The sequence below is a fragment of the Varroa destructor genome, unplaced genomic scaffold (assembly GCF_002443255.2).
Source record: "Varroa destructor unplaced genomic scaffold, Vdes_3.0 BEIS01000005.1, whole genome shotgun sequence".
Taxonomy (NCBI): Eukaryota; Metazoa; Arthropoda; class Arachnida; order Mesostigmata; family Varroidae; genus Varroa; species Varroa destructor.
The window spans coordinates 12,538,344-12,558,784 of NW_019211458.1; the positions used below are offsets into that span (position 1 = coordinate 12,538,344).

The following is a 20,441-nucleotide window of genomic DNA, read 5'->3' on the forward strand; positions in this document are numbered from 1 at the left end:
TCAATTTAATTTGGAATTATGTCGGAAGACGTGTATCTATGCGAATTTATCTATGCAACTGTATTTGAAGCAGATGTCTATAATGAACAAAATCACTCGTCGTTTAATTGTGGACCGCCCAAAGGGAGTCACTATTACTATCATCAGACAAGCTTTATGTACTATTTTGAATGCTATAGCCTCAAATGGGCAACGACCTTTGCAGAGCTGGCGGTAAATGGTGTTTGTAAACGGCGAAGGTGTATCGAAGAAAAAAAAAACTGCCCAGGACCATAAGGCAAATGTTAACCGTATCGAAATCGAAACATATATTCATAGTTGCGATATTTGCATTGATCCATAAGCGGCCCTCTTCTTTGTTGTACGGCTGGAAACTCATCCTGTAACATTTCTCGAAATGCTTTGCAAATGGCACTAGCATTTAACGAGTCCTAATTTCATTTAAGTTCTAATATTTCTCTCTGAACATTTATTTTAATAAAAGAATAAAAAGTATTCAAAGTCGTTCAAAAATTAAGAGAATAGATAGGTAAATAAGACGGTGCTTCAAATATATTCGCAGTGACGCTGGTTGCCAGCTATATCTTCTTCCGTTCTAACCCAAAACCTCGTTTATCGAATGATTAGAATCTTCTGGTTTAAACGATCCACAGTTCAAGGAGGATCATTGATTGTTCAGTGTAAGCACAACAAATGGATGCACTATTGCAATAAATCCTAAATTTAAACGGGGTCGTCGTCGTCGTCGTCTCCAAATTGATTCCCGTAGCCGACACAATTACCCAACTCTGTCCCATAACATAATTAATGATGAGTTTTTCATTCAAGGAAAACGTATTACGAAGTTGAGATAGGCTAATCAAACGAATTGAAAGGTTCGATATACCGAGCCGTCCGTTGTATTGATCTCAAGCAACTCTGGACCGATTTATGGACCCGTTGACTATAATATAGCGGATCGTACCGAAGTTGGCCGAGCCATTCAGCTGGCGACGACTGGAAATTTTTATTCGACTGACCCGTTATCAGGCCGTCTTGACAATCGCCTCCTTTCTGCTTATTCAGTCTTCTCTCAGAAAGTAATAATGACAAACAGATCGAACAAAGCTGAGTAACGCTCGAGATAGTGGGTCCTAACTAGCCGATTCGGGATCGTCTTAAAGGTTTTCTGTGAAGAATTGTTCTGCCTCAGCTAATGTTCATACTATGAGAAAACAGACTCGATCGGGATGCCAGACCCAGCTGAATATATTTACGTGTGATTACCATTTATGTGACGACAGTATTTAGAAATAAATAATTAAATCGTTTCAGTTATAGGTTGGCAATTCAAGTCAGAGTTACTTACGGTACGTACAAAAGCAAGAGAGAAGCCAGACTTCGTTACACGCAAGAAGCGATACGCTGTACGTTAAGGTGTTGTTTCTTTCACGTCTTTCTTTCAACTATTCGCGGATTGTATGATGATTGCACTTCTGGGTCGCAGTCGAGACTGTAGTGGGGAATATCTTGGTAAACGTAGAATTACTTTTTACGCTAACGAAACGATGTTAAATTATTATTAGATAATATAATAATAATAAATGCTAATTTGCAGGACACACATTCTTTGTGCGAGTTCGAGACGTTTTTTCAGATTAATCTAGTGTTTCAAAATAAAGGTCGACGTCAAAAGCGACACTACGCAGTGATAAAATATTCGCACCTATAGGTTCGGTTTGCTAACTATAGACGTAATATAGAGAGATAAACGTAAACTATGGCATACGCTTCTCATGCTACCAGCTACCTATAGGTGCCATTTGATGCTGTGACGCCCGAATTGTGTATATAATTGACTGAACTCGGTTATTAGTTGCCAATGTAATAGTTTTTCATTGGGTCGTAGTAGCCAAGGTACACAACAGGACACATCGTGTTTTCTATACTCTTATATAAATTATGATAAAATTAAATAAAAAACAATCTGTTTTTCCTTATACTGTTTGTAAGAAGCACAGTTTATATATGATAATGTGAACATCTGGGAGAGTTTTTCCGGCGGGTACGGTTGTAACATGGACATCTGGACCCACATATTCTAGCTCTTGATTTCTCGAAAGCCTTTCGTCAGCATAATTACGAAATTAGTTACAGTCTAGAGAGCCCGCCGTTCATTCGACTCGAACACCTCATAAGTCAGTAGAATATCCAGCAATATCTCGTAAAAAACAGTTTTGAAGACTGACTTGAGGTCAAAGTAAAAAAACGTTGAAGGTATAGAACGATTTGCCATTAGCGCTGAACCGCGTTAGCACTCGAGAAGATGACGGTGAGTACACAATACCAAACAGCAATGCGGGTAGAACTCTCTAAATTTAACTCGTGACCTCTCCAGTGAACAGTTTGAAGTATAGAATAAATAGAATCAGGTCAGCTTCCACTTAACGAAGCATAAAAATTGTACACCCCTCTGTAGATAACTATATTATTTTCTGGAGCCGCTGTTTACTAACGAAATGAGTCACAAGAAATAGCGCACTGACTAGCAAAATCGTGCACGCCCGTGGCAGATTCGTTAGTATTAAGATCGCAAATTATCTCCCTACGATAAACTGCAGCGTTATTATTCCATGAACCATTATTATCTAATAAATAAAACGGACCAAAAAGCAACGCGACAACGATAGTGAACAAAACGTTCCTCTGATCCAATGACCATTTATCACACAACGGCCTATTGCATGGTTCAGTGGCTACATCGCTCTACACCGCAACTTATTAAGCCGTCAATTGAATGGCGGCGTCCTTGCTCACTCAGTAAACAAACAATAACATCTAGAAGAAAACACATATGCAAACTTTTTGTTGAAAACGCAGACGTTACGCCAGCTATTGCTTTCATTTGAAATTGATTCTATTTTACGGTACTGGAGGTAGGAATAACAACGGGCAACGCAAAGGTATACTGACGACTGCTCATAGGTCCAACTGTCCCCCGACACAACTTAGTGGGTAATGTATTTGCCCGCCAATATTAGGCACACATGGCCTAGGTTCGGATTCGGGCACAGACACGCTTCGTTTCGTGCTGGGAGTTAGGTGGGAACGCCTAAAAGTGACATCGGATGTAAAATAAGAAACATCGACAAAAAAAATGTTTGGAGTAACTTTCTTGAGGAATAACTTTGTAATGACGATCTTTATCTAGCTGTAATATTTATTCGTAGTGTCCTATGCATTGCGATCCGATAGAGAAAAGTGGAAATTCGGACAATCGGCTGTTTTCATTTGTTCACGTGATATTCTTAAACAAAGCAAGAATTAGTTTCACATCTTGTGAAATTAATCTACTGATGGCCAAGCAATCACTTAAGCCTCCTGTCAAAGGTATTAAAGACAAGGTAATCAACAGATAGTACAATATATTTAAGCTAATTTCCAAGCTTAACCATCCCTCGAACGGGTGTCTACGTGGTGCTGATGGACCTTCAGTGAACGTTTTGTAGCGACCTGACGCTACTAGCTAATGAGTCTGGCGATAGTTATCGCATGGATGTTGAATATCACTCGGTGAACCCGCCGAGACCTTCGGAAAGACTCGAAGAAATGCTAGACGATGGGTGTAGCACTAGCGGCGTAAGTAGCTCGACCTGCTAAGATGATAAATTTTTCAGGACAGCTTACAAAGATCCTTTATGTAAAGCATGGGATCACTACTGGTAATGCTGCTCCGTTTGCTGCCGCCGCTATCGGACGCTCAACATGCTGTACCAATGGCTGGTGGTGGATAGCCGCCGGTAACAGCACCGAAGCCTAAAGCAGTGGCAACGAGAAGCCGACATAAATGAACGATACGCACAAAAACGCTTCCGACCTGACACACCTCCAAGACATAACCTCCCGTAGCCTACGTTATATAATATGCCATATCTTCCTGTACCGTTCATACGTTCATAACGCCGTCTGTACTAGTCTGAACAGCTCCAGTATTGCTCAACTTGCCCTTAAGGTTTGACATGTTGGTGCGGGGATCCAGGAAAAAATCTGCAAAAGTCCGCATTGTTTTGCAGAGCTCTTCGGGACCTGCAGAACTTGGATACATGAGTCGGTTAGGATATACGTACAAACTGGTCGGCCGACTCCTATGTAAAGAAAGCAGCAGATTTGAAGCGATGAGATCCTGAGGAATTTAAAGACTCGAACATGCATTGATCCAAAGGGCGGAAAGATTGGTGCCCAAGTGTCGAGGAAGCCTGGGCTTAAGCGGGTGTAGTCTAGAGACTGTGGGGGAAAGATCTAAGCTGAAGGAATCAGCGCACGGAGGGGCGTTATATCGGTCAGGTAACTAAAAACGGGTCACGGTGCCACCACTTTAACTCCTGCTGATAAAATTCATGAATAACTCCGCATCGCGTCATTATCATACGAGGGGTTGCAGGCAGAGTGTAAGATTGCAGGAACAAAGCCAGGAGCGATAAAAAAAGAACTTGCAAATTGTTAGGGCGAAGAGGACCTGGCAGTCGAAAGGGCTCCGTATATGTGCATTTGGTGCACTTAGTTATCAGCTTAAAGTACCAAACCAACCTCAATCAATCAATTGTGAACAGTGGAACATTGTTCCCTATTTGGTTTGATTCATGTCTATAAAAATGTATGAGCAATGGTGTAACAAACCCGCGGTGAATATCATCGTTCTTGTCATAACTAAAGTGTTTGTTTACCATAAAAGGGGATACATTTCTAAAGGGTGGTCGGCGATACACATACGAAATCTAGAAATAATGTCAATGGATAGAGACTCTCGCTGTGAAACTGCGATGAACCACTGTAAAATTTGCCGTTAACTTGGATCGTCACTGAGCCGGAAGCCTAACAAACATGGCTTGTTATTTAGCAAAAGTACCCTGTTATGACACATAGAGATTCCGGTCTAGTATTCATTCAGTGCTTTCTAAATCGTACGATACCTTTGTCACTGTTGAGCTCATCATGAGCAGAGCAATTTTTGCTTTTGGACCAGCAGTAAAATAACTGAATGACGACTCTTTACTTCAGGATCTATACCGAACATCGCTGTCATAAGACATTCCATTTTTGTTCTTTTACAGGTAATGCGTGGCTGATTACTCTGACGAGTAGTATCAGTATTCTGATCTTAATTGGTGGCTCTTATTTTTTAGTATATGATGACATTATTAGTGTTTGATGTTTTCCTATTACCTAATATGCTAACGGATTGATATTCTCTATTTGCTAAGAATTTCGGATACTTTTTCATTGACTTAAGAGAAACTGTAGTGAAATACGTGTCTGGTCTTGTAGTCCTTGTGTTGAATTGAAATCTACCAACATTTCAACTTCGACAAAATTATTTGGTTTAAATACCTAGGTTACTAGAAAGACCAACCTTTCAGAGATTCGCCCACTTATATTGCCGGAAATAGCGATTCATTCAACACAGCATTTTCAGCGTTACAAATGTTTAAAGCTAGATTATAATTGTTGCAGAAAGTTGGAAAAATGCAAGAGCTTACCTTGAAACAATCGTACGAGAGCATCTCATAAAGTGCTGCGTGATTCATATACCTGATATTTTCTTTTTCATTGATTAAAGAAAGCAAGTTTTGGAAACCGTAAAGATCAATATTGCTTTCATTGATATAAAATCGAAATGCCTTATGCCGGATCTATCTGGCCTTAGAACAGCTGAAAGTTGTGAAAGCGTAATCAACGTCCGGAAACGGTTTGTCACTCGCGTCTCCAGTTTTAGCCATTTAAGATGTTCTCAGTCAAGATAAAAATCACTCTGCCTGGATGCTGTTTTCAATTGAAGACTTGTAGTCGATCTTTTACGACGCAAACTTCTCAGAGAAAAAACAAAAGATGAAACTGTTGCAAAGAAGCTGTTTATGAAAAGTACAACGTTGGTCGAACAGTGCTATGCTGAATGAACATTCGAGCTGTGTTGTAAACCTTTTAACGTAGGGGGCATGAAACGTAAACCTTACTTTTTACAGAAAGACTATTTGATAACTGCACTCAACGCAATATTAAGCGATCCGGTTAAATTTTATTGCTTACAGTGATAGAAGCTTGACAGTTTCTACCTAGGCCCGTGTTTTATTTTTAGTCGGCTCATTGTGGGCGTTGTGCGCTGTAGGGTCTTTTGATACGTGGATCCATTTGGTAAAAACGTATCCTATATTACATTCACACAAGAGCACAATTTCTGTGACCGTTAACGAAAACAGAGAGAGCCTGGCTAAATCGCTCCTTTTTTTTTTATCGAACGCCGTTTGCTTTTATAAAGATAAACCTGTCCTTCTCCTCATGCTTGCTTTAGGGTGACGTGGCTTGAGTCGAAAGTCTGGCGTCTAACCTTAGGTCTCTTGAGATTTAGAGACGTTAGCTATCAGCAGTTCATAGCAGCCAAAGTGGTGGTGGTAAGGCCGACAGTAATCGATAACCCTCATCTTCCCATTGTTGACTCCTCTAATTCTCAATATCTTCCACCCATTCCAATGTGTGCTGCCTTCTGCTCTGTCATAGCAGATCCTACGAATCCCCGCTGTCATTTCACCCCCGCTAACTGATTCGCATCTATTGCTAGATTGTTTGTCGGCTTCTCTGCCCACCAGTTGTTACCAGTAACCCTCAAATTCTATCAAAGTATAATGACGTTAATCATACATAATGATTCTAATAATTCCTGGATAGCCGCGATAAATTTTTCCAAATTGTCATCATATAACCATACTGCGTACCACCTTTGTGTACTCATCCATTCTGGAAGTACGCTAAGCTCAAACTCTTATGCGACTAGCCAAGGACAAAGTTGCACATACTTTTCACTAAAGCATAGCAGGAATAAAATCACAGTGGTGCTGCTGCAGGGCGGGCGGTAATCTGTGTTATTCACGTGCATGCTTTGCGTAGGTAGCGTGCATATAGGTGCGCCGCGTATGGGGCGTCCCTCACGTGCTATGACGCTGCCTGAGTCGTGTTTTCTCTCGTTTTTTTTTTTTTTTTTTTTGTTAGATTAGGTTGGGTTAAGGTTCTCGATCTTTTGCGCTTATGCGACTTCTTCTTTCTTTCCTAATCCTCCTTAATCCGCTTAATGATAATGGCGATACTGATGCTGGTGAGAGAGGCCCTAATCACAGCTGGCGCGATGTTCTGCTCCATTCCGTTCTTCTGCTGCTTCTGCAGCTACTTCTTGTGTTCGCCGTGCAAAGATAGATGGTCCCTTCATTCCTCGGAACGGGGGGCAGAGGCAAACAGAAAGGAAAGCTAAAGAAGCCGAGTGAAACAAACCAAACGTGAACGAAAGATAGAATAGCAGAAATATGAATTGTTCAAGAACCGTTAGAAAAGATAAGGCGGGAGAGGGGACATGTAAACAGGCGTATCCTTGACGTCGATTTTCGGGCGAATCCGAATGGCGGGCATCGCGCATAAAGAACGTTGCTTCGCCTAAGCCCTGTACAGTTTCCTATGGATCCCGCATGTGAATTCTGCTTCCTAAATCTATACCCGACGCCATCTTGTTCTGCAATGTTTATAACTATCTGGTGCGAAGTTGCCCCAGTAGGAAGCTTCATTCTAATTACCGTATTTCGTACTGTTAATTTTTATGATGGCTGATAGAGTTAAATAAGAAGTACATGGACTGAGGTGGGGACATTTTCCGACTAAAGAGTATTTGCAACTGGAATACGATTGAAAACTGTCAATGTACAATGACATCAATAATTGAGCAAGAGAAAGCAATTAGATGGAGCTATAATAGTGCGTTAAGTGGGAAATCCTAGTGATTAAAGGGAAAGCATTTTTTTATTTTCGAAGGTTGTGTGGTGTGTCGTTAAGAGGCTAGTGACACAGATAATCACTACAGACAAATTTTTTTTTTTTCGGCTAAACGAGTGCAATTCTATAAGTTTATATCGGTTTCTGAAGTTAACGGGCAACAAAATGCACAGTTTGGGTTCTGTTGCTTAAAATACTACTACAATACTATAATAACAAGCGACCTTTTAAGGTAAAACAAACGACTATATATCAGTCAACAAATTCTAAATCCTTGAAGCTTTGTTTGCATCGATTACATAGGATATGCAGTTTTGAAAAAAATCTTAGGATGTTTAATTGCACTAACTTAAACTTCGAACTAACTACGATAATATGAGAAAAATGATTTTTTTTACTAAGCAGAATGAGCTTGCCACACATCGGCACGTACTTCTGTTCATCAGTCTGCATTGTGTATAATAAGCAACATTTTTATGAAGGTCAGCAGGATGTCGGCAAATGTTGACGTTACGCAAACCAACTAGAAAGTGGACCGTTCAATCCGGTCGAGATATCTGTCAAAACAGACACATGCTGGGACGTGTCCTTCTATATTAAAGGGCTTAACAAGCAGAAGAATGTTTAGCCAGATGTTTACTAAGGTTAAGTAATTTTCGTGTCCTGCACGGCCAGTAAAATCGGCCGTCTACTACACTGCGGTATGTTGTAGACAGTAACCGATGTAGCAGTTGGCCTAGGTCTAAGGAGGCAACTAAACAGAAGGTCAGTACACTTCAGCCGTTTTTTCTGCTTCTAAATAGGACCTGCATGAATTTTCTTGCATTTTTTATTTAATCGATTTGTATCTCGCTTGGCATAATGACAAGAGCTTCTTAATTGCACACGTCCATTTAGTTTTTTTTAATGCGCCAGAAAAGGAATACTGCATTTAATACGGACTAAGAACAATTTAGCTTGCTCATATTCAGCTCATACTTTTGATTGATCTCTACCGAATCCTGTCTAAAACAGAGTTGTGTATTAAATTCTATTTGAATACGTTGGCATTGATAAATAGCATATACGTTCAGAGGCATGATGCACGACGGAACAGTTGCTATATCAGGTGAGATCACTTGTGTTGTTCAGTGTGCAAACAATCACCTTTCGCTGTAGGAAAATCCGAACGTTTTTCGTACCGTTGCCGTTCTTAGATACGTTCCATCGATTTCTCCTTTCCCATAACCTCTTATTACTCTTCAGGCATACGAGACTAACTTTTCGTAGAGATGCAACGGCAATTCGCTATTCGTCTGAATGCTTACTCCTTACTGATTGGTCATACAGATCGACAGATATTATCTAACCGGATCGTGTCCGGCTGATGATCGACAAAGTTCGCTGAGAGGAAGGCATGCAAGCTCCAGTGGTTCTCGGTGCTCAAAAAACCGGCTAGCACGTTAGAAATCGCAATGCCCGCCCATAAGGAAGAGTCGTACCACCTCGTAGGTAACAAGAATATTTTCCATTGTTGAAACCACATTTGTGTCTGCATTCTGATCCGCTTTCAAAGCGGAGTTGACTTACAGCAGACAAATGCGCCGAAGACTATATGTGCATAGCTTGGTGCGATGGAACAGAATATGTGATAGAGTTTACCGGAGAATTTTCTCTGGACTTTAGCTAAGCCGCGTTTTCGCGCTCTATTAGCAAGCGACTCTAAAATCCTTTGGACGTTTATTTAGGTAACTATATCTTTTTTCATCTAAAACGACATACATGTATCAGTTGTTACCTTTGGTAAGACGTTCCATTTAGCCTTTCTCGATTACAGATCGATTCGTCCATAAAAATAGTTGTTCTCGAAAATCGCTCCTACAACATCCTATAGGTTTATCTTTCCAAGCCACTTGAAGGCGTATACGACCACACTTCGAATGGGACGAGATGAATGGGTCGACAGCGGTAGTTTAATGCGATAAAACCTAAAAAAATTAATCGAAAATGGAGCGTAGTACGTATATGCTTACGTTTTTTTTTTTATCGAACTATTGGAGCTATTATAAGGGATCCTTGAACTCCATTGGCAGATATGTGTCAGTGGCCACGCGGCGCAACCGGAGACGATCCGACTCGAGAATACTTTCGTTTAATAACATTATGAGTTGTATAATGATGCGAAAACGTCAAAAGTATTACGTCCGAAAATGGAGCAGAACATGCTAATCGTCTAAAAAAAAAAATTACCATTTTAAGCTGTTTAAGCAAAACAAGAATTATATACTATCGCAGCTTACAGTGCTCTGATTCTGAGGACCACCTGATTCACACGTTGATAAAGTCCATAGGAAAATCGATTCAGTAAGGGGCAATAAGAGTATTATGTTATACAACCTATTCTAGATTCAACAACGCATTATCAACGGACTACAGAAACATAGAGGTAGTTTTGCCGGAAATTGTCTCATTGAGGAATTACGACAGGGATTAAAAAGTGCTGAAGCACAGTCATGAAATAAACTTTTCATTGATTTCACGGGTACTGTTTACGGGAGATTGCCGCTAATCTGAATAAAGTCATTTTCAAACTACGATTGCTCGATTTATATAATATACGACTGAATTCAACAACATCAGTTAAACCCGACACTGTACATTGAGTCGATGCCCCCGTTTTAAGCAAACCGATACGAATCCTTAACGAAGCTGTTATAGATTAATGAAGAGCTTGTAACTCTACTAATTAGTAGTGGTCCGCTTAAAATGTACACTTTCAGACACTGCTGCTGTCCTGAATGCGGAAAAAACAGACAGTTCAATTCTGATTGCACTCGGACGGTGACGGATTTTTTGGGCAACACGGTGGATCGTTGCTCCCAGGTCTTCACGGCTAAGTGGGCTGTACAGCCCTATGCAGAACTCACTAATTATTGTGACCTAATGCTCATCTGTAGGCTTCTAAAACGACAATCAATATGACAAGCCCAAAAACCGTCATGCGGACCAACTGGAACCACTCTCTCCGTTAACTTTTCTAACTTGGCCAACGCCACTTAGCAGCATATTGGTATACAAACATTATCTCTAAATAAATGATTCTAAATATAGTTTCATATAAACCTTTGCGGGGGTTTGGAAAATGCAGACATTTGTTGCTATTATGGTATAATGTGTCCTCGTGTCACCAAGGTGTCCCGAGTCGAATGTTTCATGCTATTAAACATATTTTTCTTGCTCTGTTTGTATTTTCTTTGCAGTCTCTTTCTTCGAAAACAAGTAGCATTGGTTCAACGCCTGTACGATGGCTAGCCATCTAACGACCGGAAGGTGAACTGACGACTAGCTGACATCTCCCTTGAGGCGTTTTATACATTCTCCCTTTTACCCTCACTACGCTACCTTCTCACTCATAACATAGGCAGCACACTCACCGACAGAATCCAACAGAAACGTACTCACAAATACACAGTGGGTAGAAGCACCTTCTACCTGGCACTACATCCTTTTCAGTCCTAGCTAGCCGCCATTGCCACCGCCACCACTGGAAGTCTTACGCTGGTATACGAACGCCTAGCGGGCGGGCCGTAAACCTCCCTAAAGCGTCACGAAAAAAAATAGCTGTACAGGCGACCAAGAAGAAATGCCAAACCCGCCTGCCGAACCTGAGTCGGAGAGGATGGGTTAAAGGAGCCCGTAAAGGAGTAGCTAGCGAGGAGTACTACAGCCAACTTGGTAGCAGTGCTAATACTAGGGGTTGGGAAAGGAGAAAGAGATATCTCGATCGATAGCCTCCTCCAGAAGGTGCGTTTATGTTTTTTAGCTGCAAGAGTTTTATCGCGAAAGCGGTATAAGTATACGTCGACCCAGCTTGTGTATTTTGTCATGTGTAGAATACTTCAGGGAAGAAGATGTTTTACCGCTGCACAAAACGACGAGCCGTCGATACGCTGTTCTCCTGAGCTCTCGGCGAATCGACAACGGTCGTTACTTCTTGAGACTGCTTAGAAGTCACTGAATAGTTGAAGAAAGAAAGCCGAGTTTCTTTTGCGCTGAGCAAATCCACCGCTGTGATTTCGCTTGAATTTGCTTGTGTTTGTCTGAACGATTCGAGGTTTAGTAGCAACGAGGCGACGAGCCCCGGAGGGAAGAGGGATCGTTGCGGATAGCCACTGGTCCAACGAAAAACCACGTCTCTATTGCTGTTTTGCGTCGAATAAGGCATACCAAATTTATTAGCTTGTTTGGATACGCTCCCGTCTACGGGGAATTGTCTGAAACTGTGGAGATGCTCAGTTTTCAATTAGACTGGCTAATAATAATTATGGAATTTGCAATTGTAGTAAACTAACCAGAATTCAGTTGTGTGCTGAGTGGACATCCTGACCGCTATCGTTCATGTTTCAGCGGATGTCACGAAACAGCGGAACTATTACTAATCATTAATTCAATTTGCAGCAAAAATTCTATCCCCGATTTTTACTATCAACGATACTCAACGGTGTTTGTTATACATAGAATATTCAGGCGGCAGTGACCCAATCAATTAGACAGACGAATGTTAGAATAAGACACTGGCGAGGTGTTCCATAACCAGGGAGTTGCTTCTGCTCGGGCGCATGAAGATGACACTGGGCCTCCTTAAAGATTTAGCAGTAAACTGAGTGAGGAGCTATAAATCAGCAGCAGGAGTTGTACGCAACTGACTTTTCACCGCATCAGGGCAGACTGTCTCTCTGTCACGCGTCTATATCCTCCATATAGAGCCGGTATAGCACCCTAACATCACCAATGCCATCACTCCGGCTGCTCAGCCCCTTTCGGGGATGTTTCGGCGCAATCTTCGTGCAGCATCATTCCACGGCTTGCTTTTTTCACATTTGGCAACGGCTTGTTCTCTTAGATTTCGGCTGCAGTTGTGTCGACACTGGCTCCGAGCTGGTCTCGAAGATCCTATCGATTCGCAGGGCACTTGTGGCAGACCTCTACCTGATAACACTCATCACACCTTGGCTATGTTAGAATGGCACTTGTCTCCATTTTGTAACGACGGATCACGTTCTGCCCCATTGAATGCTCTTAGTATGCTGTTGACGACTAAGGAACGGCGCTAAAAAAAGAATAAAGTGAAAACAAACCGTAGAGTTCCGTGTTTCAAGTCTTGTGTGCAAAAAAAACAACCGCCTCATAGAAATCGCCGTTACTCGACGGACATCTTCAAATTCAAATTTAAGTCATGCTTAATTTCGAACTAAGGAACTCAGCAGCTTTTTAATTATTGTATCAATAACCGAAGCGGGACTATTTTGCCTACTTACACAAAACGCTTTGGGACAAGATACGTTGAAATATAGTATGAGTCAAATACACATTGTTTTTTCAGGCTTGCTTTTGCTAAACGGGTTTCAGTTTTCTGTTTCTTTACTGATCTCGATAAGATATATGTTAGATAAAAAGCAGCGCGCTCATCTTTAGGAAACAAAAAATGTCACTTCCAACGTATATATTAATAAAAACGAGTAAAGCAACTGTGATACATGTCTCTGCATCCTTTTGCCTACAAGCACAGTACTTTGCAGCTATTTTTTAAGATGATACCATTAGGTAACCGGAATTATTACGCCGAATTATCGTTTAACTTTAAGGCTCAGCAAAGCGTACCGAGGAATCTTTTCGAAATTACCAGGTTTACAGTTTCGTGTCAGCTTTTATCTCCTCGTGGTCGATTTTAACGGCATGTCACTAGTTGGTTCTATATTGTAACTTTATATATTCAAGGGTGATTTGTTCTGACGGCATTGGATCCCCGAAGAAACATATTGTTATAACGTAAGTAGTGACACATCGGGTGCTCTACTACATCTGAGTTCACAACTTGCTTTTCAGCGATCCAACATCTATTTAGATTATTAATTAACGTTACTGTTACACAGTGGAAGAAAACTACGGCATGACATTTAGATACGTATCGTTGTCTCTATGTCCTTAATTCAATCTGAGTGTTTCCGCGATAACAATATCTTGTACCGATTATAAAGTTCTATAGAGCGCTTCACTGCAAGTGGGGCTTCCTTTTATGATATTGTATAGACTTTCTCAGTTGTGTATATGTATTCTACAGATTCCATGGCCCAAGAACGGCATCGCCTGACGTTAATCAACTGTGAACAACTTTATACTCGCAAAGGCTACATAACATGTGCCTTTGTTAATGGATACGGTTTTGTGCGTTGGTGCGTGTCCTGTATGCTCACCACTATTTCGCATATGCTATTCTGCATTGTTGGAATCATGCAATGTTCTTAAGCTTTTTCGAAAACACGATCTTTCGTCACCGCAACACGATAAGCTCGCTATTTTAAGGAGAAACGACTTGACATTAGGCATCGAAACATCAGGACAAAAATCGCTTGTCTTCTTTGACGTAATTATGTAATAGCCCAATATGAGTCTGGTACATTATTACGATTACCAGTATACGATAACTACCCGAAGTGTCTGAAATGTGGACCTATTAACTTTGAATGGTTTCGACACGATGGCAGAGAAATTTAGCAAATTAGAATTGAGCGCAGTATCATCAGGCGTAGGAACTTTTGAGAAGATTTTCTATCAAATCTTGTAATCAAGTAATGACTTAAATCTTGAAATCATTTGCCATATGATTTTAGTAGTCTTTTGACCACTTTACAAAATGCAGATATACTGAGACCGATTTCATATAAAAAGTATCAAAAATACTGCTTGTCGAATTAAGCGAATCAAAACTCATTAAAGCTATTTCAATGCGTGTAGCTCTTAATGAAACACACGCATGTGCAACTGCTTATTTTTTCTTCGAAATAATATTAAGCCCTAGATAGATTGCCAACTCGCTTCATACATTTAACAACTTGTTATTAAATGTATATAAAATAGACAAAAATATTAGATGCGTAGGCAAGGTATAGACATAAAGTAGTGTTCGGGTCCTGTATTATAGCAGCTTAAATAACAGCTGGTACTGCAAGTAACGGGGGACTTATACACTCGTAGATGTACCTGAGAGGCTCGTAACTATTCTCTTTGTCGTGGTCATTACTTTAAGGCCCTTATTTAGGCTCACAAACTGTGTAGACAGTAGCCAGTCTAGAATAGGAGAGTGGATGCTCAAACGAGCGAGCGGCGGGTGATGCACGACGAGTTAGCTTGAATCTCATTTCATCAGAGTTTGTATCAGTGTCAGAGACATTGTAATAACCACTGTCTTACTAGTTTTGACGGCAAGTGCACTTTTAAGTACTTTTAAGCACATGTTTTAAATGTGCGATTTCTAGACAATTGACACAACACATGGGGCCTTTAGGTGTTTTACTTGTTCATATTGTGTTGAATATAAGCCATACAAATAAATTAATAATTTTACTTATTCACACAAGTAGTTTTGTGTCGTTGGCGTGACTCGAACAGAACTACATACCATGATATCACGTCCTACGACCTCAACGTGCTTCCATTTTTTGTACATTATAAAAGCGATTAACTTCCCTCCTTTCTGGAACATTGAAACCCTGTTTTTGTACATAATTTATATTAGCCTTTTTCGTGACCTGTTCAAAATTCGTGATCGTGATTTTAAGTTACGACAATATGCGGAAGTTGAAGTGCTGCTGTTGTTGAACTTAACAGCGGGAACCTTCCTTTGAGGGCTGACTGAAAATAACACTCCAGCTTGAACTGTCACGAAGTCTATATTGTTTTCTGACGTACGACATAGAAGATACGGTCTTATGATTCCAGAAATATTTCTCTCACTACTAGTAAATCCTTATGATATAAGTTATTAAACCATAGATATTATCATTGCATGTTTACTGAGCTCTATATCGCTATTAGGCTCCTTTTTAACAGAATATCCTTCTATGTAGGGGATTTTCTGCCTTATAAAGCGCCAGTGTTCTTGATGAAATGCTTATATACTATCATAACTATAAATTAAAGGAGATACATCGTAAAGAAAGTAACGTAACAGCGCAATATCGAATGAGATACAGAGGACATTAAAGGTTTTAGGGTCCACAAAATGATGACAGCTAGCAAACCGACTTTTTTTTTAATGACGCGACTTCTTTCATCTTTTCTTCCCCTCTTTCTTTCTCGCTATCCCAAACACGCGCGCGCACACACACACACACAGTCGTTTTCCGACTTTAAAAAAAGTCTAATGACCCTCATTATCTTCTTTATTATGCATACATTATGCAGTAATTGGCTACAGTAAATTCAAACTGTAACGCCATTTTCCACCTCGATATATAGTAGTAGTATAAGCGGCTCTAATAAGCGAAATTTGAGGATTCCTTCAGGGAAATTCTGATCGAAAAACTCTCGAGTGCTGAGGCAAAGGCTTGTGCCAATCGCAGGTTGTCGCTCTGGAAAAGAAATCTAAGAGACCAAAAAAATGGGCCACTGTCCGCGATTGTGAAGCCTCGATTTACGTATCGACGTTAACTATGTAGTCAAATATCGGTCCATGTCATAATAAAATGTGAAAACACGATAGAGTAATCACATACGTGCGGCACATATAGTCGAGTAATAATATTAGGTTGTTTGGAAGTATTTAACGATTAAAAGACTTGAGTTACTTTCGTCTTATTCAAGATAGAAAGCAATGTAATGGTATATTATAGATGTACTATCATTCATTGCTCACACGCTGGAAGTTTCCCAATCGCTGTGCATTTATGATTTGTATCTGTTTTCGATGGCTTGTTTGAAAGAACTGATAGCTGGATGCGCTATGCCACTCAGTCTGGTCCTTAAGATATGAAAGCCATCAAAGTCACTCGAACTTAAATCTCATATGCGATTCCATGTCCTTCTTAGATCCCTCTCTGATGAACGGCAGAGACTGACTCCTGTCCTTTTTATGGAAACGGTGTCCTCGAGGCGGGTTTTCGCTAATAATGGCCTTGCAAATAGTTCTGCCTTTAGTTATCAATGTTCGTCCGTGAAAAAAAGACCTCCTGTTTTTGTCGACGTTTGACTTCATCAAGATCCTTACTTTCGAAAAACGGAAACTTAAGAAAATCCTAAAGAGAAATTTGCTTTTCTCCAACGGTACTCAATCAGTTTCTGGTCGCAGTCATCTGCCGATTCGACGCAGACATTACTTAAATTCTATCTGCTAACAGGTATTACAATATTTTCCACCCACGAAATAGATTGGGACACGACAATAATAATGAAAATAATAAATACAAGTAGATAGTTTTGTTTCAGCTATGAAAGGTTTTTGGCAAGCTTAGTATTTTTGCTTGCACAATATAGACCATGAAGTTTTTTAATAAGCCATTTTTGATAAATATGTGGCGGGGCTGTAAAATGGTAGGTGGTCAAGCGGGAAAACTGGCGACAAGCTGATAATACTTACATGGCTGAAATTTTAGATAGTAATTTAGAAAAATCCCACATTAAGCGTACCTTTGAGTAACTTCTTTTTTTTTTTCTTACAAGCCTAAGAGTTAATTAGTAACTAATGATCATCGTTTTCAAAACATTCTAATCAGTTTCTTGAAAAAGGAACTGATTAGAATGTAGAAGTACTTTTGCCCTTCCGCAAGGTTCAAGATACAATATAACTTGTCATATTCTAGTTTTTTTTGTTTGCTTACGGGCTTATATACAACAATGTATGGGCATCGGTACGCCTAGAGCTCCTGACCGCGGCAGGTCAAAACGATATCGAGCAAGGAAATATTTGCCGTCCTCACTTCCTTACCTTCCCGCAGTCACCACCGTACAGTGGTTTGAGCATATATATCATTCAGCAGGCAACCAGCTTCAGAAATGCGAGCCGCGATTGGCTAGCGACTCATTCCACGCCAAGTGATGTACGCATACAACTTCCTCCTCCATGAATAGAGCGTCAAGGGAAGCGGGACTAGTTCCAGAAAAAAAAAAGTCTGCATACACGAATCAGTTGCTGCCGCTGCTACCGGCTCCGAACGACGCAACAAGACCAACCTGCCTCTTCTCTCAACGTCCCCATTTCTTATTGAGGGGTAGAATGGGAGCGGCCATATGGGCAATTGTCAGCCAACGGTCCGCTCGAGGGCCATATCGGATGTCGGATGCTACGTCAACAGGCGGGGAGGGTAATACGGCGCTGTGTCGCATGTTTGACTTGTCACATACACCTGCGAACTGGCGGGTCGTTGGCATGCTAGTGAACTTGCCCGAATGGGGGGGAGGGGGGCGCTAGTTCTGGCTCCGTCCTAACGTTGTCAGTACCACTTTCCGCTAACATCCTTTGATACAGCAACCTACTACTAACACTGTGACCGCCATGCCCTCCACTTTAAGGCCACTCTAAGGCTGCAACGCCGCCTAGAATAAGCTCATTCGAAGCTAGGTCATAGTATAGACGCAGGCGTATTGGCAATGATAGGTAGAAGTCCGCAAATTTCCATTTTTGAGCTGCGGTAAAATGACGAAATTGTGTGTTGCGATATACGGCGGATCAGTAGAAAGTAAACATGATTGAGAGCGTTGTATTCTCTGAACAAGTGTTCCGCCATGCTCTTATCGTTCTGCTCTGCTACTACAAGATTATTTGAAGTTGGGACATAAGCATCCATATTGAACTAACTTCTACAGTAATATTTTCCACCTACATTACGTAACTTTGTACTGTTATTAAAGTTCACTAATACCAAACTTCGTTTCATAGTACCATAGGCTTGCTTGAGTTAGTACTGAAGTTGTCTCCTGCATCAGCCGCTCAGTGCACTACAGCATCATTTTGCAGAATTCAGTAATTATTATTCCGGCAAACGTGTAAGCTTCAATAGAAAAACTGTCCTACAATATACGGTTGTACACGAAGTCTACAATCGCTAGATAGAACAAAAGTAGGCTTAGAATGGAAAAAAACTGAAATACACAAATGGAAAAATGTTTAACTTATAGCACTAGGGAAAAAGCCACCTCGAAGTTAAAGCGACACCTGTATCAACTATACACCCACTGTCTTTTCCTCTGTGAGCCAACCTTTACCCACCGAATATGTTACACCTACATTACCGCTACTTAGGAATAACAGGTGAACTAACTTATAAAAATAACCCATTTAAAACTGTGGGTACTGCAAAGTGTCAATTCAGCTGTCAGTCCTAACTTTGGCAGGAAGAGAGAACAGCCGTTACTGGCTGTGGAACGTGCCCAATATGTAAATATGGCTGCGACAGTGCAACAAACAACACGTCATTGGCTGGATCCATTTTTATGACGGTGATGTACCATCGGGGTATATTGATTCAATTGGGTCAGTGTATAAGAGCGTTTTTTTTATTTCTGTGTGTATTTCACTTTGTGGCGATAGGAAAAATTAGATGAACCTAGGCAATGCGTCCAGCGAATCACTTGGGTCAATTGGTGTTCGATATATTTTTTTGACAAAACTTTAGAAACGCAATTTGCATATCAACACATGATACGGATGCACACGTGCATCACCTCTCGTTTTTCAGCTTATATATAGATCTACCTGAGTCAAGCGCATTCGTCTGTCGTGCTTTATATCAGCTCTTTTTTTCATCACATAAGTTGGCAAGAGCAAGGAAAAGCGCAAGAATGAGTGGAAAACCAGATCCGATATCGAGTGAAGAGGACAAACACGTTTCCATAAGGAGTTTGCGCCTGATGGTATGCCTACATTTGACTGTACATGAAACATATCAAGAAATAGGCTTCCGTTAAAAACTGATGGAAACAGTGTCCCTACGCTATTTTAACATCACATTCTTTCTATCAAGCACTATATCGAAATAATATTTCCTACGCATTAGATTGTAAACCGTCTTCAATAAAAGGATTGATCACGGAAAGTTATGACGGGTAACTTCAGCTTGAATAATTCTATATAAAATAATTTTCTAATAAGACCCATCTGACCCTAACAGATTGACTCGAGTAGTGATCTGGTGCGAGCCATTAAAAAGTAGCTAGTCGTTTGATGACCTTGAGAATTTTTCTGAGGCAAAGTGATCGGCTTCCTTCGCACGCTTAGATTGGAAAGTTAATAAGTAGTTTCCGTTTTAAAAGCTTTTGTATTGGAACTTCTTTGCTTCAGTTATTTGCGTTCCATCGGCACCAGAAATAATGGACTATTGATCCCGTTGTAAACTAATGAACGATTTTCTAAGCAACCGGCGTCGCCTCTTAGATACATTGCTCGAGCCGATCGAATATTGACCAGAGGTTTTCTACAGCGCATTGCTTGCGAAGGCTAGAATAGTAAATACTATTCGAAAGATCTACGTTATGGACGATCACGGACGAGTTAACTATTTCGTTGCAACTACTACATACTGGCCGCGTGTGGTTATCCAATGTAATTCAGAAAAGCTTTGTAACTAAGTTAAGTAGTCGATAGCGTACACATGATTTATTGTACCAATTCGCAAGGTACCATTATGTATCTATCCTGATTTCTTTAATGAAATGGTATCCTTTATGGTAAAATACATCAACGCACCTATAGTTTAGTTCGTCAATTCGTTTCACAGTCCGGTCGACGCCAAATTGTACTTCCGTTTACTGAAAAATTCTCATTACAAGTCGGTTTGCCTCAGTCTCGCAACTTGCCAAGCGTTCTAAGTTATAGAAGGCGCAGTTAAAGAAAAAAAAGC

The 20,441-nt window shown here is 40.6% G+C and overlaps 1 long non-coding RNA gene across 5 annotated transcripts in view; it reads right to left on the minus strand.

Annotated features, from left to right (window-relative positions):
* Window positions 1-11,469, minus strand: part of LOC147755289 (uncharacterized) — a 43,278-nt gene extending 31,809 nt beyond the window's left edge. For all 5 annotated transcript variants that reach the window (XR_015328314.1, XR_015328312.1, XR_015328313.1 and 2 more), the window contains exons 1-2: window positions 11,202-11,469; window positions 9,566-9,755 (exon numbers count right to left, since the gene is read on the minus strand). This is a non-coding gene — a long non-coding RNA (uncharacterized LOC147755289). The remainder of the gene's footprint in view (window positions 1-9,565; window positions 9,756-11,201) is intronic.
* Between the last annotated feature and the right edge of the window lie 8,972 nt (window positions 11,470-20,441).